Source organism: Lissotriton helveticus, chromosome 12 (assembly GCF_964261635.1).
Source record: "Lissotriton helveticus chromosome 12, aLisHel1.1, whole genome shotgun sequence".
NCBI lineage: Eukaryota > Metazoa > Chordata > Amphibia > Caudata > Salamandridae > Lissotriton > Lissotriton helveticus.
Window position 1 is genome coordinate 131837408 of NC_136073.1, and position 23659 is coordinate 131861066.

General features: G+C 42.5%; 11 non-coding genes across 11 annotated transcripts; all 11 read right to left on the reverse strand.

Moving 5' to 3' along the window:
• Positions 1 to 1292: 1292 nt before the first annotated feature.
• TRNAH-GUG (transfer RNA histidin (anticodon GUG)) lies at positions 1293 to 1364 on the reverse strand. Its single transcript has one exon. It is a non-coding gene; the product is annotated as a tRNA-His (tRNA).
• A 1288-nt stretch (positions 1365 to 2652) lies between these two features.
• Positions 2653 to 2734, reverse strand: TRNAS-AGA (transfer RNA serine (anticodon AGA)). Its single transcript has one exon. It is a non-coding gene; the product is annotated as a tRNA-Ser (tRNA).
• A 3419-nt stretch (positions 2735 to 6153) lies between these two features.
• On the reverse strand, positions 6154 to 6235 carry TRNAS-AGA (transfer RNA serine (anticodon AGA)). The gene has a single exon. It is a non-coding gene; the product is annotated as a tRNA-Ser (tRNA).
• Positions 6236 to 7734: 1499 nt separating this feature from the next.
• On the reverse strand, positions 7735 to 7806 carry TRNAH-GUG (transfer RNA histidin (anticodon GUG)). Its single transcript has one exon. It is a non-coding gene; the product is annotated as a tRNA-His (tRNA).
• Positions 7807 to 9091: 1285 nt separating this feature from the next.
• On the reverse strand, positions 9092 to 9173 carry TRNAS-AGA (transfer RNA serine (anticodon AGA)). Its single transcript has one exon. It is a non-coding gene; the product is annotated as a tRNA-Ser (tRNA).
• Positions 9174 to 12031: 2858 nt separating this feature from the next.
• On the reverse strand, positions 12032 to 12113 carry TRNAS-AGA (transfer RNA serine (anticodon AGA)). The gene has a single exon. It is a non-coding gene; the product is annotated as a tRNA-Ser (tRNA).
• A 2033-nt stretch (positions 12114 to 14146) lies between these two features.
• TRNAH-GUG (transfer RNA histidin (anticodon GUG)) lies at positions 14147 to 14218 on the reverse strand. The gene has a single exon. It is a non-coding gene; the product is annotated as a tRNA-His (tRNA).
• Positions 14219 to 15506: 1288 nt separating this feature from the next.
• Positions 15507 to 15588, reverse strand: TRNAS-AGA (transfer RNA serine (anticodon AGA)). The gene has a single exon. It is a non-coding gene; the product is annotated as a tRNA-Ser (tRNA).
• A 3416-nt stretch (positions 15589 to 19004) lies between these two features.
• TRNAS-AGA (transfer RNA serine (anticodon AGA)) lies at positions 19005 to 19086 on the reverse strand. The gene has a single exon. It is a non-coding gene; the product is annotated as a tRNA-Ser (tRNA).
• Positions 19087 to 20585: 1499 nt separating this feature from the next.
• Positions 20586 to 20657, reverse strand: TRNAH-GUG (transfer RNA histidin (anticodon GUG)). The gene has a single exon. It is a non-coding gene; the product is annotated as a tRNA-His (tRNA).
• Positions 20658 to 21942: 1285 nt separating this feature from the next.
• Positions 21943 to 22024, reverse strand: TRNAS-AGA (transfer RNA serine (anticodon AGA)). The gene has a single exon. It is a non-coding gene; the product is annotated as a tRNA-Ser (tRNA).
• Between the last annotated feature and the right edge of the window lie 1635 nt (positions 22025 to 23659).

Below are 23659 nucleotides of genomic sequence, written 5' to 3' on the forward strand. Positions count from 1 at the left end.
CAGTGTACTGCCACTTCGACTTGCCATTTAAAACTACTTGCCAAGCCTTAAAATCCAATTTTATTACATATAATTAACCCCTAAGGTAGGCCCTAGGTAGTCCTAGGGGCATCATGCTATGTAAGTAAAAGGTAAGACATGTACTGTGGTAGTTTGCATGTCCTGGTAGTACCAAAGAGTCTATTATATTTTTCACTACTGTGAGGTCTGCCCCTCTCATAGGTTAACATTGGGTATTCCCTTATACTTTTTGGGGGGTAATTCCATATCAGAGAGGAGAAGCTTTATTTATTTATTGATAAATCCTATTTACTGGTAAGGTTGGATTTAACTTTACTATTTTATAAATGTCATTTTTAGAGAGTGAGCATTTCTCTGCACTTACTGCTCTATTTGCCTGAAAACCTGTCTCCAATTGACGTCTGGATTGGGTTGCGAGACAGCTACATTTGTGCATTCCATCTAGACAGCCACAACACAGGTCACTCAACTGCAACTGAATTCATCTGCATTCTGATTGGCATGGGTGAGAGCTCCGTTCCCCCCCACCGCAAATAGGTTCAAGAACGATAATTTAGCCGACTGGACTAAGGAAACGCCCTCTACGCCGGAACCACAGCCAAGCTACAGAAAAGACTCCAGCGCATCTAGAACGCCTCCGCCTGACTCATCCTGGATGTTCCCCGACGCAGCCACATCTCCAGCCACCTGAGGAACCTGCACTGGCTCCCCGTCGACAAGAGGATCACGTTCCGGCTCCTCACCAACACACACAAGTCTCTCCACGACCTGGGCCCCAAGTACCTCAACGACCACCTGACCTTCTACACGCCCACCCGCCAGCTACGGTCCACCAGCCTCGCCCTCGCAGCCGTACCACGCATCCGAAGAGCCACCGCCGGAGGAAGATCCTTCTCTTACCTGGCTGCCAAGACTTGGAACTCCCTCCCCATCCACCTTCGGCTGACCCAGGACCATCTCGCCTTCAGGAAACAACTCAAGACCTGGCTGTTCGAGCAGTAGCATACCCCTCCCCCCAAGCGCCTTGAGACCCTCCCGGGTGAGTAGTGCGCTATACAAATGGCATGATTGATTGATTGATTGATTGATTAATTTATGTCAGTAGGTACAATATAGCTACATCTTATAATAATGTGTGTTTAAATAATTTGTCGTTAGATTGTTTAAATATTTAAAAGGATCTGTTTTAATAGACATTTTACAAAAACAACTGGTACATTTGGTAATTCTGTAAAAGAAAAACCCAACTGCCATGACATTGCCAACCACAATGCCGTGACTCGGATTCGAACCGAGGTTGCTGCGGCCACAACGCAGAGTACTAACCACTATACGATCACGGCGAGCTACTTGGGCTCAATAACATATAGTGACATGGAGAATTTATAATTCGGAACACTCAGGGCTACTCCTGTGATAGGCTGAATGTGTTCATTGCTTCCTCATTCCTTATACAAAGGCTTTGTCTCCTCAGTGGTTGATAGGCTGAAACCGTTTCCTGGCCGCCTGCTTGTGAACTGCCAGAAGTCAAAGATCACACATACACTTGTGGGCCTGTGATGGGACACCAATGCAGAGAAACACACCTGGCGCAGATCTTCTATTCTGTCTATTAGACCTGCATCTCCCCTGTACCTCCTCAAGCCATCTGTATGTGAAGCAAGAAAGAGTTAAGGAGAGGTCCATCTACACTTTTATAGGGAGGATGCTGCCGTGAGCTCCTCACAGCTAATTACACAAACAGCAGTAAAGCAAGATAACTACACAGTTAGGGGGACTGCATGGTTAGGTTTTTGAGGAATTATTGAAACTGACCTCAGTGACCCATGATCAGAGCTGTGGCTAATGAGTGCGTGCCTAATTATGATGAAGCAAGCACCATGGCTCGTAGGGGCCCCACAACACGCTTTTCTTAGCTCATTGAATTAAAGTATAAACTTCTGCCATGTGTGAGTGGTAAATGCTTGTTAATTTGGTTGCTTTTCCATTTCACGCCTGACAACAAGATGAAGGAACATTGGGGCATCAGAATCTTTGGAAAGTAGCCACCAACCTCAGAGAAAGAGAGAAAGAGGGAAAAGGCAGTATGAGGTGTGGAGAAAACAGCAGCAGGTACAAGGAGCTCAAGTGAGATTAATGGCGTCTAAATAGAGCACGTAAAGGAACAGTTACAAATCTCAGAAAAGGGAAAGAAAGACTGGGAAAAAAACACAGAAAGAGCCTGTAGATAAAATTCACTTCCTGGGACAGCAGGCTAAGAGAAATTACACAGGGAGCAGTTAAGCTTGTAACACGGGGAGAATAGAAAAGAAAATGCAGTTTTATGAAGTGTGTTTGCCTAATCCAGCAAGCACTTTTATTTTATTTTTCTGTTTGCTTCTTTTATTGGTAAAGTAAGTTTCAAGTGCATGCACAGGTATGACTGAGAGAGCCAGGGTATAATAATTTGAAGCGTTTGCACCAGCGCTAATGTAGGACGAGAGTTATAGCAAAGATATTAAAGCGGTAGCGATAATAAATATGTGAAAGGGCAATAGTGACACCAAAATAAGCCACCTATTTATAAAACTGACATGCAAGAAATACTAAAGGTTAACTTCTGAAATTGTAACCGATGTTAAAAAAAATTCTCGTTGTTGGCAGGATTCGAACCTGCGCGTGGAGACCCCAATGGATTTCTAGTCCATCGCCTTAACCACTCGGCCACAACAACTGACTGTAAGTTTTGTGCAAATAATCTGTATGAAAGTTTTCAAGGTGTCCCACAGCAAATTCCTGATATTCTGCAATGCACTTTTTAAAAATAATGTTTTTTTCAGCAGGCACATTCTCTCCTAAAAACAAAAATTGCATGAGTATATCTCTAGTTTGGAAAAGGATAGGCTTTCATGCATACTCTCATGTGGCACTCAAGTTTTTCGGACCCTATTGCACTCTGTTTTCGTGCTGCTTTTAGTCTATGGCCCATATTACAGAAGTCTACCATCTTTGAGTATTTGAGGCTCCTTTGTAAGTGCTTTATCTTTTTTCCGTGAAGAGCTATATAATAAAGGGGTCAGGGAAAGATTGCATTTATGGAAGATAAAAGAAGGCAAACTTGTCTCACCAAATGCCGTAGAGAAACCTGATGTTTTACTCATGTTATCCTTAGTTCGTTTTTGTTAGACCTTGCATTCTTAAGGTGGTCTCAACCCCACCTTATTGCTTTTCACCTCCGCATTTTGCTGTATCTTTTTGTTGGCCTTAGGACTCTGATCACTTTATCGCTACTAATCAGTGCTGAAGTGCACGTGCTTCTTCCCGAATCATGTGTGTAATTGGAGTATACCTGACTGACAGAATTAATTTACTTGAAAGCCCCTTGTAAAGTGGTATACCATATACCCAGGGACTGATTGTGCCGCCCAAAGAAGTAGCATTTCACACCTGTCTCAAGCCTGCTACTGCAGTGCCTGTGCTGCAGTGTACTGCCACTTCGACTTGCCATTGAAAACTACTTGCCAAGCCTTAAACTCCAATTTTATTACATATAATTAACCCCTAAGGTAGGCCCTAGGTAGTCCTAGGGGCAACATGCTATGTAAGTAAAAGGTAAGACATGTACTGTGGTAGTTTGCATGTCCTGGTAGTAACAAACAGTCTATTACATTTTTCACTACTGTGAGGTCTGCCCCTCTCATAGGTTAAGATTGGGTATTCCCTTATACTTTTTGGGGGGTAATTCCATATCAGAGAGGAGAAGCTGTATTTATTCATTGATAAATCCTATTTACTGGTGAGGTTGGATTTAACTTTACTATTTTATAAATGCCATTTTTAGAGAGTGAGCATTTCTCTGCACTTACTGCTCTATTTGACTGAAAACCTCAATCAATCAATCAATCAGTGACATTTATAGAGCGCACTACTTACCCGTAGGGTCTCAAGGCGCTTGGGGGGGGGGGGGGGGGGGGGGGTGCCGTTACTGCTCGAACAGCCAGGTCTTGAGCTTCTTCCTGAAGGAGAGGTGGTCTTGGGTCAGGCGCAGGTCGGCTGGGAGGGAGTTCCAGGTCTTGGCGGCCAGGTAGGAGAAGGACCTTCCTCCTGTTGTCGCTCTGCGGATGCGTGGGACGGTGGCGAGAGCGCGGATGGCTGAGCGGAGGTGACGTTTGGGAGCGTGGAAGTTGATTCGGGTGTTGAGGTAGCTCGGGCCTTGATCGTGTAGGGCTTTGTGTGCGTGGGTGAGGAGGCGGAAGGTGATTCTCTTGTTGACGGGAAGCCAATGAAGGTCTCTTAGGTGTCCGGAGATGTGGCTGTTTCGTGGGATGTCAAGGATGAGTCTGGCTGAGGCGTTCTGGATCCGCTGGACTCTCTTCTGGAGCTTGGCGATGGTTCCGGCGTAGAGGGCGTTGCCGTAGTCCAGTCGGCTGGTGACGAGGGCCTGGGTGACCTGTCTCCAATTGACGTCTGGATTGGGCTGCGAGACAGCTACATTTGTGCATTCCATCTAGACAGCCACAACACAGGTCACTCAACTGCAACTGAATTCATCTGCATTCTGATTGGCATGGGGGAGAGCTCCGTTCCCCCCACCGCAAATAGGTTCAAGAACGATAATTTATGTCAGTAGGTACAATATAGCTACATCTTATAATCATGTGTGTTTAAATAATTTGTCGTTAGATCTTTTAAATATTGAAAAGGATCTGTTTTAATAGACATTTTTCAAAAACAACTGGTACATTTGGTAATTCTGTAAAAGAAAAACCCAACTGCTGTGACATTGCCAACCACAATGCCGTGACTCGGATTCGAACTGAGGTTGCTGCAGCCACAACGCAGAGTACTAACCACTATACGATCACGGAGAGCTACTTGGGCTCAATAACATACAGTGACATGGAGTATTTATAATTCGGAACACTCAGGGCTACTCCTGTGATAGGCTGAATGTGTTCATTGCTTCCTCATTCCTTATACAAAGGCTTTGTCTCCTCAGTGGTTGATAGGCTGAAACCGTTTCCTGGCCGCCTGCTTGTGAACTGCCAGGAGTCAAAGATCACACATACACTTGTGGGCCTGTGATGGGACACCAATGCAGAGAAACACACCTGGCGCAGATCTTCTTTTCTGTCTATTAGACCTGAATCTCCCCTGTACCTCCTCAAGCCATCTGTATGTGAAGCAAGAAAGAGTTAAGGAGAGGTCCATCTACACTTTTATAGGGAGGATGCTGCCGTGAGCTCCTCCCAGCTAATCACACAAACAGCAGTAAAGCAAGATAACTACACAGTTAGGGGGACTGCATGGTTAGGTTTTTGAGGAATTATTGAAACTGACCTCAGTGACCCATGATCAGAGCTGTGGCTAATGACTGCGTGCCTAATTATGATGAAGCAAGCACCATGGCTCGTAGGGGCCCCACAACACGCTTTTCTTAGCTCATTGAATTAAAGTATAAACTTCTGCCATGTGTGAGTGGTAATGATTTGTTAATTTGGTTGCTTTTCCAATTCATGTCTGACAACAAGATGAAGGAACATTGGGGCATCAGAAGCTTTGGAAAGTAGCCACCAACCTCAGAGAAAGAGAGAAAGAGGGAAAAGGCAGTAGGAGGTGTGGAGAAAACAGCAGCAGGTACAAGGAGCTCAAATGATATTAATGGCGCCTAAATAGAGCACGTAAAGGAACAGTTACAAATCTAAGAAAAGGGAAAGAAAGACTAGGAAAAAACACAGAAAGAGCGTGTAGATAAAATTCTCTTCCTGGGACAGCAGGCTAAGAGAAATTACACAGGGAGCAGTTAAGCTTGTAACATGGGGAGAATAGAAAAGAAAATGCAGTTTTATGAAGTGTGTTTGCCTAATCCAGCAAGCACTTTTATTTTATTTTTCTACTTGCTTCTTTTATTGGTAAAGTAAGTTTCAAGTGCATGAATGGTATGACTGAGAGAGCCAGGGTATAATAATTTGAAGCGTTTAGACCAGCGCTAATGTAGGACGAGAGTTATAGCAAAGATATGAAAGGGGTAGCGATAATAAATATGTGAAAGGGCAATAGTGACACCAAAATAAGCCACCTATTTATAAAACTGACATGGAAGAAATACTAAAGGTTAACTTCTGAAATTGTAGCCGATGTTAAAAAGATTCTCGTTGTTGGCAGGATTCAAACCTGCGCAGGGAGACCCCAATGGATTTCTAGTCCATCACCTTAACCACTCGGCCACAACAACTGACTGTAAGTTTTGTGCAAGTAATCTGTATGCAAGTTTTCAAGGTGTTCCACAGCAAATTCCTGATATTCTGCAATGCACTTTTTAAAAATAATGGTTTTTTCAGCAGGCACATTCTCTCCTAAAAACAAAAATTGAATGAGTATATCTCTAGTTTGGAAAAGGATAGGCTTTCATGCATACTCTCATGTGGCACTCAAGTTTTTGGGACCCTATTGCACTCTGTTTTCGTGCTGCTTTTAGTCTATGGCCCATATTACAGAAGTCTACCATCTTTGAGTATTTGAGGCTCCTTTGTAAGTGCTTTATCTTTTTTCCTTGAAGAGCTATATAATAAAGGGGTCAGGGAAAGATTGCATTTATGGAAGATAAAAGAAGGCACCCTTATCTCACCAAATGCCGTAGAGAAACCTGATGTTTTACTCATGTTATCCTTAGTTTGTTTTTGTTAGACCTTGCATTCTTAAGGTGGCCTCAACCCTACCTTATTGCTTTTCACCTACGCATTTTGCTGTATCTTTTTGTTGGCCTTAGGACTCTGATCACTTTATCGCTACTAATCAGTGCTGAAGTGCACGTGCTTCTTCCCTAATCATGTGTGTAATTGGAGTATACCTGACTGACAGATTTAATTTACTTGAAAGCCCCTTGTAAAGTGGTAGAACATATACTCAGGGACTGATTGCGCCGACCAAAGAAGTAGCATTTCAAACCTGTCTCAAGCCTGCTACTGCAGTGCCTGTGCTGCAGTGTACTGCCACTTCAACTTGCCATTTAAAACTACTTGCCAAGCCTTAAACTTCAATTTTATTACATATAATTAGCCCCTAAGGTAGGCCCTAGGTAGTCCTAGGGGCATCATGCTATGTAAGAAAAAGGTAAGACATGTACTGTGGTAGTTTGCATGTCCTGGTAGTACCAAACAGTCTATTACATTTTTCACTACTTTGAGGTCTGCCCCTCTCATAGGTTAGCATTGGGTATTCCCTTATACTTTTTGGGGGGTAATTCCCTATCAGAGAGGAGAAGCTTTATTTATTTATTGATAAATCCTATTTACTGGTGAGGTTGGATTTAACTTTACTATTTTATAAATGCCATTTTTAGAGAGTGAGCATTTCTCTGCACTTACTGCTCTATTTGCCTGAAAACCTGTCTCCAATTGACGTCTGGATTGGGCTGCGAGACAGCTACATTTGTGCATTCCCTCTAGACATCCACAACACAGGTCACTCAACTGCAACTGCATTCATCTGCATTCTGATTGGCATGGGGGAGAGCTCTGTTCCCCCCACCGCAAATAGGTTCAAGAACGATAATTTATGTCAGTATGTACAATATAGCTACATCTTATAATCATGTGTGTTTAAATAATTTGTCGTTAGGTTGTTTAAATATTTAAAAGGATCTGTTTTTAATAGACATTTTACAAAAACAACTGGTACATTTGGTAATTCTGTAAAAGAAAAACCCAACTGCGGTGACATTGCCAACCACGATGCCGTGACTCGGATTCGAACCAAGGTTGCTGCAGCCACAACGCAGAGTACTAACCACTATACGATCACGGCGAGCTACTCGGGGTCAATAACATTCAGTGACATGGAGAATTTATAATTTGGAACACTCAGGGCTACTCCTGTGATAGGCTGAATGTGTTAATTGCTTCCTCATTCCTTATACAAAGGCTTTGTCTCCTCAGTGGTTGATAGGCTGAAACCGTTTCCTGGCGGCCTGCTTGTGAACTGCCAGGAGTCAAAGATCACACATACACTTGTGGGCCTGTGATGGGACACCAATGCAGAGAAACACACCTGACACAGATCTTCTATTCCGTCTATTAGACCTGCATCTCCCCTGTACCTCCTCAAGCCATCTGTATGTGAAGCAAGAAAGAGTTAAGGAGCGGTCCATCTACACTTTTATAGGGAGGATGCTGCCGTGAGCTCCTCCCAGCTAATCAGACAAACAGCAGTAAAGCAAGATAACTACACAGTTAGGGGGGACTGCATGGTTAGGTTTTTGAGGAATTATTGAAACTGACCTCAGTGACCCATGATCAGAGCTGTGGCTAACGACTGCGTGCCTAATTATGATGAAGCAAGCACCATGGCTCGTAGGGGCCCCACAACACGCTTTTCTTAGCTCACTGAATTAAATTATAAACTTCTGCCATGTGTGAGTGGTAAATGCTTGGTAATTTGGTTGCTTTTCCAATTCACGTCTGACAACAAGATGAAGGAACATTGGGGCATCAGAAGCTTTGGAAAGTAGCCACCAACCTTAGAGAAAGAGAGAAAGAGGGAAAAGGCAGTATGAGGTGTGGAGAAAACAGCAGCAGGTACAAGGAGCTCAAATGAGATTAATGGCGCCTAAATAGAGCACGTAAAGGAACAGTTACAAATCTCAGAAAAGGGAAAGAAAGACTAGGAAAAAAACACAGAATGAGCCTGTAGATAAAATTCTCTTCCTGGGACAGCAGGCTAAGAGAAATTACACAGGGAGCAGTTAAGCTTGTAACACGGGGAGAATAGAAAAGAAAATGCAGTTTTATGAAGTGTGTTTGCCTAATCAAGCAAGCACTTTTGTTTTATTTTTGTTTGCTTCTTTTATTGGTAAAGTAAGTTTCAAGTGCATGCCCAGGTATGACTGAGAGAGCCAGGGTATAATAATTTGAAGCGTTTGCACCAGCGCTAATGTAGGACGAGAGTTATAGCAAAGATATGAAAGCGGTAGCGATAATAAATATGTGAAAGGGCAATAGTGACACCAAAATAAGCCACGTATTTATAAAACTGACATGGAAGAAATACTAAAGGTTAACTTTTGAAATTGTAGCCGATGTTAAAAGTTTCTCGTTATTGGCAGGATTCGAACCTGCGCAGGGAGACCCCAATGGATTTCTAGTCCATCGCCTTAACCACTCGGCCACAGCAACTGACTGTAAGTTTTGTGCAAATAATCTGTATGAAAGTTTTCAAGGTGTCCCACAGCAAATTCCTTGTATTCTGCAATTCACTTTTTTAAAATAATGTTTTTTTCAGCAGGCACATTCTCTCCTAAAAACAAAAATTGCATGAGTATATCTCTAGTTTGGAAAAGGATCGGCTTTCATGCATACTCTCATGTGGCTCTCAAGTTTTTGGGACACTATTGCACTCTGTTTTCGTTCTGCTTTTAGTCTATGGCCCATATTACAGAAGTCTACCATCTTTGAGTATTTGAGGCTCCTTTGTAAGTGCTTTATCTTTTTTACTTGAAGAGCTATATAATAAAGGGGTCAGGGAAAGATTGCATTTATGGAAGATAAAAGAAGGCACCCTTATCTCACCAAATGCCGTAGAGAAACCTGATGTTTTACTCATGTTATCCTTAGTTTGTTTTTGTTAGACCTTGCATTCTTAAGGTGGCCTCAACCCTACCTTATTGCTTTTCACCTACGCATTTTGCTGTATCTTTTTGTTGGCCTTAGGACTCTGATCACTTTATCGCTACTAATCAGTGCTGAAGTGCACGTGCTTCTTCCCTAATCATGTGTGTAATTGGAGTATACCTGACTGACAGATTTAATTGACTTGAAAGCCCCTTGTAAAGTGGTATACCATATACCCAGGAACTGATTGTGCCACCCAAAAAAGTAGCATTTCAAACCTGTCTCAAGCCTGCTACTGCAGTGCCTGTGCTGCAGTGTACTGCCACTTCGACTTGCCATTTAAAACTACTTGCCAAGCCTTAAACTCCAATTTTATTACATATAATTAACCAAAAGGTAGGCCCTAGGTAGTCCTAGGGGCATCATGCTATGTAAGTAAAAGGTAAGACATGTACTGTGGTGGTCTGCACGTCCTGGTAGTACCAAACAGTCTATTACATTTTTCACTACTGTGAGGTCTGCCACTCTCATAGGTTAGCATTGGGTATTCCCTTATACTTTTTGGGGGGTAATTCCATATCAGAGAGCAGAAGATTTATTTATTTATTGATAAATCCTATTTACTGGTGAGGTTGGATTTAACTTTACTATTTTATAAATGCCATTTTTAGAGAGTGAGCATTTCTCTGCACTTACTGCTCTATTTGCCTGAAAACCTGTCTCCAATTGACGTCTGGATTGGGCTGCGAGACAGCTACACTTGTGCATTCCCTCTAGACAGCCACAACACAGGTCACTCAAATGCAACTGCATTCATCTGCATTCTGATTGGCATGGGGGAGAGCTCCATTCCCCCACCGTAAATAGGTTCAAGAACGATAATTTATGTCAGTAGGTACAATATAGCTACATCTTATAATCATGTGTGTTTAAATAATTTGTCGTTAGATCGTTTAAATATTTTAAAGGATCTGTTTTTAATAGACATTTTACAAAAACAACTGGTACAATTGGTAATTCTGTAAAAGAAAAACCCAACTGCCGTGACATTGCCAACCACAATGCCGTGACTCAGATTCAAACCGAGGTTGCTGCAGCCACAATGCAGAGTACTAACCACTATACGATCACGACGAGCTACTTGGGTACAATGACATACAGTGACATGGAGAATTTATAATTCGGAACACTCAGGGAACTCCTGTGATAGGCTGAATGTGTTCATTGTTTCCTCATTCCTTATACAAAGGCTTTGTCTCCTCAGTGGTTGATAGGCTGAAACTGTTTCCTGGCCGCCTGCTTGTGAACTGCCAGGAGTCAAAGATCACACATACAATTGTGGGCCTGTGATGGGACACCAATGCAGAGAAACACACCTGGCGCAGATCTTCTATTCTGTCTAGTAGACCTAAATCTCCCCTGTACCTCCTCAAGCCATCTGTATGTGAAGCAAGAAAGAGTTAAGGAGAGGTCCATCTACACTTTTATAGGGAGGATGCTGCCGTGAGCTCCTCCCAGCTAATCACACAAACAGCAGTAAAGCAAGATAACTACACAGTTAGGGGGGACTGCATGGTTAGGTTTTTGAGGAATTATTGAAACTGACCTCAGTGACCCATGATCAGAGCTGTGGCTAATGACTGCATGCCTAATTATGATGAAGCAAGCACCATGGCTTGTAGGGGCCCCACAACACGCTTTTCTTAGCTCATTGAATTAAATTATAAACTTCTGCCATGTGTGAGTGGTAAATGCTTGTTAATTTGGTTGCTTTTCCAATTCACGTCTGACAACAAGATGAAGGAACATTGGGGCATCAGAATCTTTGGAAAGTAGCCACCAACCTCAGAGAAAGAGAGAAAGAGGGAAAAGGAAGTATGAGGTGTGGAGAAAACAGCAGCAGGTACAAGGAGCTCAAATGAGATTAATGGCGCCTAAATAGAGCACGTAAAGGAACAGTTACAAATCTCAGAAAAGGGAAAGAAAGACTAGGAAAGAAACACAGAATGAGCCTGTAGATAAAATTCTCTTCCTGGGACAGCAGGCTAAGAGAAATTACACAGGGAGCAGTTAAGCTTGTAACACGGGGAGAATAGAAAAGAAAATGCAGTTTTATGAAGTGTGTTTGCCTAATCCAGCAAGCACTTTTATTTTATTTTTCTGTTTGCTTCTTTTATTGGTAAAGTAAGTTTCAAGTGCATGAACAGGTATGACTGAGAGAACCAGGGTATAATAATTTGAAGCGTTTGCACCAGCGCTAATGTAGGACGAGAGTTATAGCAAAGATATGAAAGCGGTAGCGATAATAAATATGTGAAAGGGCAATAGTGACACCAAAATAAGCCACCTATTTATAAAACTGACATGGAAGAAATACTAAAGGTTAACTTCTGAAATTGTAGCCGATGTTAAAAAAAAATTCTTGTTGTTGGCAGGATTCGAACCTGCGCGGGGAGACCCCAATGGATTTCTAGTCCATCGCCTTAACCACTCGGCCACAACAACTGACTTTTTGTGAAAATAATCTGTATGAAAGTTTTCAAGGTGTCCCACAGCAAATTCCTGATATTCTGCAATTCACTTTTTAAAAATAATGTTTTTTTCAGCAGGCACATTCTCTCCTAAAAACAAAAATTGCATGAGTATATCTCTAGTTTGGAAAAGGATAGGCTTTCATGCATACTCTCATGTGGCACTCAAGTTTTTGGGACCCTATTGCACTCTGTTTTCGCGCTGCTTTTAGTTTATGGCCCATATTACAGAAGTCTACCATCTTTGAGTATTTGAGGCTCCTTTGTAAGTGCTTTATCTTTTTTCCTTGAAGAGCTATATATTGAAGGGATCCGGGAAAGATTGCATTTATGGAAGATAAAAGAAGGCAAACTTGTCTCACCCAATTGCGTAGAGAAACCTGATGTTTTACTCATGTTATCCTTAGTTCGTTTTTGTTAGACCTTGCATTCTTAAGGTGGTCTCAACCCCACCTTATTGCTTTTCACCTCCGCATTTTGCTGTATCTTTTTGTTGGCCTTAGGACTCTGATCACTTTATCCCTACTAATCAGTGTTGAAGTGCACGTGCTTCTTCCCGAATCATGTGTGTAATTGGAGTATACCTGACTGACAGATTTAATTTACTTGAAAGCCCCTTGTAAAGTGGTATACCATATACCCAGGGACTGATTGTGCCGCCCAAAGAAGTAGCATTTCAAACTGTGTCAAGCCTGCTACTGCAGTGCCTGTGCTGCAGTGTACTGCCACTTCGACTTGCCATTTAAAACTACTTGCCAAGCCTTAAAATCCAATTTTATTACATATAATTAACCCCTAAGGTAGGCCCTAGGTAGTCCTAGGGGCATCATGCTATGTAAGTAAAAGGTAAGACATGTACTGTGGTAGTTTGCATGTCCTGGTAGTACCAAAGAGTCTATTATATTTTTCACTACTGTGAGGTCTGCCCCTCTCATAGGTTAACATTGGGTATTCCCTTATACTTTTTGGGGGGTAATTCCATATCAGAGAGGAGAAGCTTTATTTATTTATTGATAAATCCTATTTACTGGTAAGGTTGGATTTAACTTTACTATTTTATAAATGTCATTTTTAGAGAGTGAGCATTTCTCTGCACTTACTGCTCTATTTGCCTGAAAACCTGTCTCCAATTGACGTCTGGATTGGGTTGCGAGACAGCTACATTTGTGCATTCCATCTAGACAGCCACAACACAGGTCACTCAACTGCAACTGAATTCATCTGCATTCTGATTGGCATGGGTGAGAGCTCCGTTCCCCCCCACCGCAAATAGGTTCAAGAACGATAATTTAGCCGACTGGACTAAGGAAACGCCCTCTACGCCGGAACCACAGCCAAGCTACAGAAAAGACTCCAGCGCATCTAGAACGCCTCCGCCTGACTCATCCTGGATGTTCCCCGACGCAGCCACATCTCCAGCCACCTGAGGAACCTGCACTGGCTCCCCGTCGACAAGAGGATCACGTTCCGGCTCCTCACCAACACACACAAGTCTCTCCACGACCTGGGCCCCAAGTACCTCAACGACCACCTGACCTTCTACACGCCCACCCGCCAGCTACGGTCCACCAGCCTCGCCCTCGCAGCCGTACCACGCATCCGAAGAGCCACCGCCGGAGGAAGATCCTTCTCTTACCTGGCTGCCAAGACTTGGAACTCCCTCCCCATCCACCTTCGGCTGACCCAGGACCATCTCGCCTTCAGGAAACAACTCAAGACCTGGCTGTTCGAGCAGTAGCATACCCCTCCCCCCAAGCGCCTTGAGACCCTCCCGGGTGAGTAGTGCGCTATACAAATGGCATGATTGATTGATTGATTGATTGATTAATTTATGTCAGTAGGTACAATATAGCTACATCTTATAATAATGTGTGTTTAAATAATTTGTCGTTAGATTGTTTAAATATTTAAAAGGATCTGTTTTAATAGACATTTTACAAAAACAACTGGTACATTTGGTAATTCTGTAAAAGAAAAACCCAACTGCCATGACATTGCCAACCACAATGCCGTGACTCGGATTCGAACCGAGGTTGCTGCGGCCACAACGCAGAGTACTAACCACTATACGATCACGGCGAGCTACTTGGGCTCAATAACATATAGTGACATGGAGAATTTATAATTCGGAACACTCAGGGCTACTCCTGTGATAGGCTGAATGTGTTCATTGCTTCCTCATTCCTTATACAAAGGCTTTGTCTCCTCAGTGGTTGATAGGCTGAAACCGTTTCCTGGCCGCCTGCTTGTGAACTGCCAGAAGTCAAAGATCACACATACACTTGTGGGCCTGTGATGGGACACCAATGCAGAGAAACACACCTGGCGCAGATCTTCTATTCTGTCTATTAGACCTGCATCTCCCCTGTACCTCCTCAAGCCATCTGTATGTGAAGCAAGAAAGAGTTAAGGAGAGGTCCATCTACACTTTTATAGGGAGGATGCTGCCGTGAGCTCCTCACAGCTAATTACACAAACAGCAGTAAAGCAAGATAACTACACAGTTAGGGGGACTGCATGGTTAGGTTTTTGAGGAATTATTGAAACTGACCTCAGTGACCCATGATCAGAGCTGTGGCTAATGAGTGCGTGCCTAATTATGATGAAGCAAGCACCATGGCTCGTAGGGGCCCCACAACACGCTTTTCTTAGCTCATTGAATTAAAGTATAAACTTCTGCCATGTGTGAGTGGTAAATGCTTGTTAATTTGGTTGCTTTTCCATTTCACGCCTGACAACAAGATGAAGGAACATTGGGGCATCAGAATCTTTGGAAAGTAGCCACCAACCTCAGAGAAAGAGAGAAAGAGGGAAAAGGCAGTATGAGGTGTGGAGAAAACAGCAGCAGGTACAAGGAGCTCAAGTGAGATTAATGGCGTCTAAATAGAGCACGTAAAGGAACAGTTACAAATCTCAGAAAAGGGAAAGAAAGACTGGGAAAAAAACACAGAAAGAGCCTGTAGATAAAATTCACTTCCTGGGACAGCAGGCTAAGAGAAATTACACAGGGAGCAGTTAAGCTTGTAACACGGGGAGAATAGAAAAGAAAATGCAGTTTTATGAAGTGTGTTTGCCTAATCCAGCAAGCACTTTTATTTTATTTTTCTGTTTGCTTCTTTTATTGGTAAAGTAAGTTTCAAGTGCATGCACAGGTATGACTGAGAGAGCCAGGGTATAATAATTTGAAGCGTTTGCACCAGCGCTAATGTAGGACGAGAGTTATAGCAAAGATATTAAAGCGGTAGCGATAATAAATATGTGAAAGGGCAATAGTGACACCAAAATAAGCCACCTATTTATAAAACTGACATGCAAGAAATACTAAAGGTTAACTTCTGAAATTGTAACCGATGTTAAAAAAAATTCTCGTTGTTGGCAGGATTCGAACCTGCGCGTGGAGACCCCAATGGATTTCTAGTCCATCGCCTTAACCACTCGGCCACAACAACTGACTGTAAGTTTTGTGCAAATAATCTGTATGAAAGTTTTCAAGGTGTCCCACAGCAAATTCCTGATATTCTGCAATGCACTTTTTAAAAATAATGTTTTTTTCAGCAGGCACATTCTCTCCTAAAAACAAAAATTGCATGAGTATATCTCTAGTTTGGAAAAGGATAGGCTTTCATGCATACTCTCATGTGGCACTCAAGTTTTTCGGACCCTATTGCACTCTGTTTTCGTGCTGCTTTTAGTCTATGGCCCATATTACAGAAGTCTACCATCTTTGAGTATTTGAGGCTCCTTTGTAAGTGCTTTATCTTTTTTCCGTGAAGAGCTATATAATAAAGGGGTCAGGGAAAGATTGCATTTATGGAAGATAAAAGAAGGCAAACTTGTCTCACCAAATGCCGTAGAGAAACCTGATGTTTTACTCATGTTATCCTTAGTTCGTTTTTGTTAGACCTTGCATTCTTAAGGTGGTCTCAACCCCACCTTATTGCTTTTCACCTCCGCATTTTGCTGTATCTTTTTGTTGGCCTTAGGACTCTGATCACTTTATCGCTACTAATCAGTGCTGAAGTGCACGTGCTTCTTCCCGAATCATGTGTGTAATTGGAGTATACCTGACTGACAGAATTAATTTACTTGAAAGCCCCTTGTAAAGTGGTATACCATATACCCAGGGACTGATTGTGCCGCCCAAAGAAGTAGCATTTCACACCTGTCTCAAGCCTGCTACTGCAGTGCCTGTGCTGCAGTGTACTGCCACTTCGACTTGCCATTGAAAACTACTTGCCAAGCCTTAAACTCCAATTTTATTACATATAATTAACCCCTAAGGTAGGCCCTAGGTAGTCCTAGGGGCAACATGCTATGTAAGTAAAAGGTAAGACATGTACTGTGGTAGTTTGCATGTCCTGGTAGTAACAAACAGTCTATTACATTTTTCACTACTGTGAGGTCTGCCCCTCTCATAGGTTAAGATTGGGTATTCCCTTATACTTTTTGGGGGGTAATTCCATATCAGAGAGGAGAAGCTGTATTTATTCATTGATAAATCCTATTTACTGGTGAGGTTGGATTTAACTTTACTATTTTATAAATGCCATTTTTAGAGAGTGAGCATTTCTCTGCACTTACTGCTCTATTTGACTGAAAACCTCAATCAATCAATCAATCAGTGACATTTATAGAGCGCACTACTTACCCGTAGGGTCTCAAGGCGCTTGGGGGGGGGGGGGGGGGGGGTGCCGTTACTGCTCGAACAGCCAGGTCTTGAGCTTCTTCCTGAAGGAGAGGTGGTCTTGGGTCAGGCGCAGGTCGGCTGGGAGGGAGTTCCAGGTCTTGGCGGCCAGGTAGGAGAAGGACCTTCCTCCTGTTGTCGCTCTGCGGATGCGTGGGACGGTGGCGAGAGCGCGGATGGCTGAGCGGAGGTGACGTTTGGGAGCGTGGAAGTTGATTCGGGTGTTGAGGTAGCTCGGGCCTTGATCGTGTAGGGCTTTGTGTGCGTGGGTGAGGAGGCGGAAGGTGATTCTCTTGTTGACGGGAAGCCAATGAAGGTCTCTTAGGTGTCCGGAGATGTGGCTGTTTCGTGGGATGTCAAGGATGAGTCTGGCTGAGGCGTTCTGGATCCGCTGGACTCTCTTCTGGAGCTTGGCGATGGTTCCGGCGTAGAGGGCGTTGCCGTAGTCCAGTCGGCTGGTGACGAGGGCCTGGGTGACCTGTCTCCAATTGACGTCTGGATTGGGCTGCGAGACAGCTACATTTGTGCATTCCATCTAGACAGCCACAACACAGGTCACTCAACTGCAACTGAATTCATCTGCATTCTGATTGGCATGGGGGAGAGCTCCGTTCCCCCCACCGCAAATAGGTTCAAGAACGATAATTTATGTCAGTAGGTACAATATAGCTACATCTTATAATCATGTGTGTTTAAATAATTTGTCGTTAGATCTTTTAAATATTGAAAAGGATCTGTTTTAATAGACATTTTTCAAAAACAACTGGTACATTTGGTAATTCTGTAAAAGAAAAACCCAACTGCTGTGACATTGCCAACCACAATGCCGTGACTCGGATTCGAACTGAGGTTGCTGCAGCCACAACGCAGAGTACTAACCACTATACGATCACGGAGAGCTACTTGGGCTCAATAACATACAGTGACATGGAGTATTTATAATTCGGAACACTCAGGGCTACTCCTGTGATAGGCTGAATGTGTTCATTGCTTCCTCATTCCTTATACAAAGGCTTTGTCTCCTCAGTGGTTGATAGGCTGAAACCGTTTCCTGGCCGCCTGCTTGTGAACTGCCAGGAGTCAAAGATCACACATACACTTGTGGGCCTGTGATGGGACACCAATGCAGAGAAACACACCTGGCGCAGATCTTCTTTTCTGTCTATTAGACCTGAATCTCCCCTGTACCTCCTCAAGCCATCTGTATGTGAAGCAAGAAAGAGTTAAGGAGAGGTCCATCTACACTTTTATAGGGAGGATGCTGCCGTGAGCTCCTCCCAGCTAATCACACAAACAGCAGTAAAGCAAGATAACTACACAGTTAGGGGGACTGCATGGTTAGGTTTTTGAGGAATTATTGAAACTGACCTCAGTGACCCATGATCAGAGCTGTGGCTAATGACTGCGTGCCTAATTATGATGAAGCAAGCACCATGGCTCGTGGGGCCCCCACAACACGCTTTTCTTAGCTCATTGAATTAAAGTATAAAATTCTGCCATGTGTGAGTGGTAATGATTTGTTAATTTGGTTGCTTTTCCAATTCATGTCTGACAACAAGATGAAGGAACATTGGGGCATCAGAAGCTTTGGAAAGTAGCCACCAACCTCAGAGAAAGAGAGAAAGAGGGAAAAGGCAGTAGGAGGTGTGGAGAAAACAGCAGCAGGTACAAGGAGCTCAAATGATATTAATGGCGCCTAAATAGAGCACGTAAAGGAACAGTTACAAATCTAAGAAAAGGGAAAGAAAGACTAGGAAAAAACACAGAAAGAGCGTGTAGATAAAATTCTCTTCCTGGGACAGCAGGCTAAGAGAAATTACACAGGGAGCAGTTAAGCTTGTAACATGGGGAGAATAGAAAAGAAAATGCAGTTTTATGAAGTGTGTTTGCCTAATCCAGCAAGCACTTTTATTTTATTTTTCTACTTGCTTCTTTTATTGGTAAAGTAAGTTTCAAGTGCATGAATGGTATGACTGAGAGAGCCAGGGTATAATAATTTGAAGCGTTTAGACCAGCGCTAATGTAGGACGAGAGTTATAGCAAAGATATGAAAGGGGTAGCGATAATAAATATGTGAAAGGGCAATAGTGACACCAAAATAAGCCACCTATTTATAAAACTGACATGGAAGAAATACTAAAGGTTAACTTCTGAAATTGTAGCCGATGTTAAAAAGATTCTCGTTGTTGGCAGGATTCAAACCTGCGCAGGGAGACCCCAATGGATTTCTAGTCCATCACCTTAACCACTCGGCCACAACAACTGACTGTAAGTTTTGTGCAAGTAATCTGTATGCAAGTTTTCAAGGTGTTCCACAGCAAATTCCTGATATTCTGCAATGCACTTTTTAAAAATAATGGTTTTTTCAGCAGGCACATTCTCTCCTAAAAACAAAAATTGAATGAGTATATCTCTAGTTTGGAAAAGGATAGGCTTTCATGCATACTCTCATGTGGCACTCAAGTTTTTGGGACCCTATTGCACTCTGTTTTCGTGCTGCTTTTAGTCTATGGCCCATATTACAGAAGTCTACCATCTTTGAGTATTTGAGGCTCCTTTGTAAGTGCTTTATCTTTTTTCCTTGAAGAGCTATATAATAAAGGGGTCAGGGAAAGATTGCATTTATGGAAGATAAAAGAAGGCACCCTTATCTCACCAAATGCCGTAGAGAAACCTGATGTTTTACTCATGTTATCCTTAGTTTGTTTTTGTTAGACCTTGCATTCTTAAGGTGGCCTCAACCCTACCTTATTGCTTTTCACCTACGCATTTTGCTGTATCTTTTTGTTGGCCTTAGGACTCTGATCACTTTATCGCTACTAATCAGTGCTGAAGTGCACGTGCTTCTTCCCTAATCATGTGTGTAATTGGAGTATACCTGACTGACAGATTTAATTTACTTGAAAGCCCCTTGTAAAGTGGTAGAACATATACTCAGGGACTGATTGCGCCGACCAAAGAAGTAGCATTTCAAACCTGTCTCAAGCCTGCTACTGCAGTGCCTGTGCTGCAGTGTACTGCCACTTCAACTTGCCATTTAAAACTACTTGCCAAGCCTTAAACTTCAATTTTATTACATATAATTAGCCCCTAAGGTAGGCCCTAGGTAGTCCTAGGGGCATCATGCTATGTAAGAAAAAGGTAAGACATGTACTGTGGTAGTTTGCATGTCCTGGTAGTACCAAACAGTCTATTACATTTTTCACTACTTTGAGGTCTGCCCCTCTCATAGGTTAGCATTGGGTATTCCCTTATACTTTTTGGGGGGTAATTCCCTATCAGAGAGGAGAAGCTTTATTTATTTATTGATAAATCCTATTTACTGGTGAGGTTGGATTTAACTTTACTATTTTATAAATGCCATTTTTAGAGAGTGAGCATTTCTCTGCACTTACTGCTCTATTTGCCTGAAAACCTGTCTCCAATTGACGTCTGGATTGGGCTGCGAGACAGCTACATTTGTGCATTCCCTCTAGACATCCACAACACAGGTCACTCAACTGCAACTGCATTCATCTGCATTCTGATTGGCATGGGGGAGAGCTCTGTTCCCCCCACCGCAAATAGGTTCAAGAACGATAATTTATGTCAGTATGTACAATATAGCTACATCTTATAATCATGTGTGTTTAAATAATTTGTCGTTAGGTTGTTTAAATATTTAAAAGGATCTGTTTTTAATAGACATTTTACAAAAACAACTGGTACATTTGGTAATTCTGTAAAAGAAAAACCCAACTGCGGTGACATTGCCAACCACGATGCCGTGACTCGGATTCGAACCAAGGTTGCTGCAGCCACAACGCAGAGTACTAACCACTATACGATCACGGCGAGCTACTCGGGGTCAATAACATTCAGTGACATGGAGAATTTATAATTTGGAACACTCAGGGCTACTCCTGTGATAGGCTGAATGTGTTAATTGCTTCCTCATTCCTTATACAAAGGCTTTGTCTCCTCAGTGGTTGATAGGCTGAAACCGTTTCCTGGCGGCCTGCTTGTGAACTGCCAGGAGTCAAAGATCACACATACACTTGTGGGCCTGTGATGGGACACCAATGCAGAGAAACACACCTGACACAGATCTTCTATTCCGTCTATTAGACCTGCATCTCCCCTGTACCTCCTCAAGCCATCTGTATGTGAAGCAAGAAAGAGTTAAGGAGCGGTCCATCTACACTTTTATAGGGAGGATGCTGCCGTGAGCTCCTCCCAGCTAATCAGACAAACAGCAGTAAAGCAAGATAACTACACAGTTAGGGGGGACTGCATGGTTAGGTTTTTGAGGAATTATTGAAACTGACCTCAGTGACCCATGATCAGAGCTGTGGCTAACGACTGCGTGCCTAATTATGATGAAGCAAGCACCATGGCTCGTAGGGGCCCCACAACACGCTTTTCTTAGCTCACTGAATTAAATTATAAACTTCTGCCATGTGTGAGTGGTAAATGCTTGGTAATTTGGTTGCTTTTCCAATTCACGTCTGACAACAAGATGAAGGAACATTGGGGCATCAGAAGCTTTGGAAAGTAGCCACCAACCTTAGAGAAAGAGAGAAAGAGGGAAAAGGCAGTATGAGGTGTGGAGAAAACAGCAGCAGGTACAAGGAGCTCAAATGAGATTAATGGCGCCTAAATAGAGCACGTAAAGGAACAGTTACAAATCTCAGAAAAGGGAAAGAAAGACTAGGAAAAAAACACAGAATGAGCCTGTAGATAAAATTCTCTTCCTGGGACAGCAGGCTAAGAGAAATTACACAGGGAGCAGTTAAGCTTGTAACACGGGGAGAATAGAAAAGAAAATGCAGTTTTATGAAGTGTGTTTGCCTAATCAAGCAAGCACTTTTGTTTTATTTTTGTTTGCTTCTTTTATTGGTAAAGTAAGTTTCAAGTGCATGCCCAGGTATGACTGAGAGAGCCAGGGTATAATAATTTGAAGCGTTTGCACCAGCGCTAATGTAGGACGAGAGTTATAGCAAAGATATGAAAGCGGTAGCGATAATAAATATGTGAAAGGGCAATAGTGACACCAAAATAAGCCACGTATTTATAAAACTGACATGGAAGAAATACTAAAGGTTAACTTTTGAAATTGTAGCCGATGTTAAAAGTTTCTCGTTATTGGCAGGATTCGAACCTGCGCAGGGAGACCCCAATGGATTTCTAGTCCATCGCCTTAACCACTCGGCCACAGCAACTGACTGTAAGTTTTGTGCAAATAATCTGTATGAAAGTTTTCAAGGTGTCCCACAGCAAATTCCTTGTATTCTGCAATTCACTTTTTTAAAATAATGTTTTTTTCAGCAGGCACATTCTCTCCTAAAAACAAAAATTGCATGAGTATATCTCTAGTTTGGAAAAGGATCGGCTTTCATGCATACTCTCATGTGGCTCTCAAGTTTTTGGGACACTATTGCACTCTGTTTTCGTTCTGCTTTTAGTCTATGGCCCATATTACAGAAGTCTACCATCTTTGAGTATTTGAGGCTCCTTTGTAAGTGCTTTATCTTTTTTACTTGAAGAGCTATATAATAAAGGGGTCAGGGAAAGATTGCATTTATGGAAGATAAAAGAAGGCACCCTTATCTCACCAAATGCCGTAGAGAAACCTGATGTTTTACTCATGTTATCCTTAGTTTGTTTTTGTTAGACCTTGCATTCTTAAGGTGGCCTCAACCCTACCTTATTGCTTTTCACCTACGCATTTTGCTGTATCTTTTTGTTGGCCTTAGGACTCTGATCACTTTATCGCTACTAATCAGTGCTGAAGTGCACGTGCTTCTTCCCTAATCATGTGTGTAATTGGAGTATACCTGACTGACAGATTTAATTGACTTGAAAGCCCCTTGTAAAGTGGTATACCATATACCCAGGAACTGATTGTGCCGCCCAAAAAAGTAGCATTTCAAACCTGTCTCAAGCCTGCTACTGCAGTGCCTGTGCTGCAGTGTACTGCCACTTCGACTTGCCATTTAAAACTACTTGCCAAGCCTTAAACTCCAATTTTATTACATATAATTAACCAAAAGGTAGGCCCTAGGTAGTCCTAGGGGCATCATGCTATGTAAGTAAAAGGTAAGACATGTACTGTGGTGGTCTGCACGTCCTGGTAGTACCAAACAGTCTATTACATTTTTCACTACTGTGAGGTCTGCCACTCTCATAGGTTAGCATTGGGTATTCCCTTATACTTTTTGGGGGGTAATTCCATATCAGAGAGCAGAAGATTTATTTATTTATTGATAAATCCTATTTACTGGTGAGGTTGGATTTAACTTTACTATTTTATAAATGCCATTTTTAGAGAGTGAGCATTTCTCTGCACTTACTGCTCTATTTGCCTGAAAACCTGTCTCCAATTGACGTCTGGATTGGGCTGCGAGACAGCTACACTTGTGCATTCCCTCTAGACAGCCACAACACAGGTCACTCAAATGCAACTGCATTCATCTGCATTCTGATTGGCATGGGGGAGAGCTCCATTCCCCCACCGTAAATAGGTTCAAGAACGATAATTTATGTCAGTAGGTACAATATAGCTACATCTTATAATCATGTGTGTTTAAATAATTTGTCGTTAGATCGTTTAAATATTTTAAAGGATCTGTTTTTAATAGACATTTTACAAAAACAACTGGTACAATTGGTAATTCTGTAAAAGAAAAACCCAACTGCCGTGACATTGCCAACCACAATGCCGTGACTCAGATTCAAACCGAGGTTGCTGCAGCCACAATGCAGAGTACTAACCACTATACGATCACGACGAGCTACTTGGGTACAATGACATACAGTGACATGGAGAATTTATAATTCGGAACACTCAGGGAACT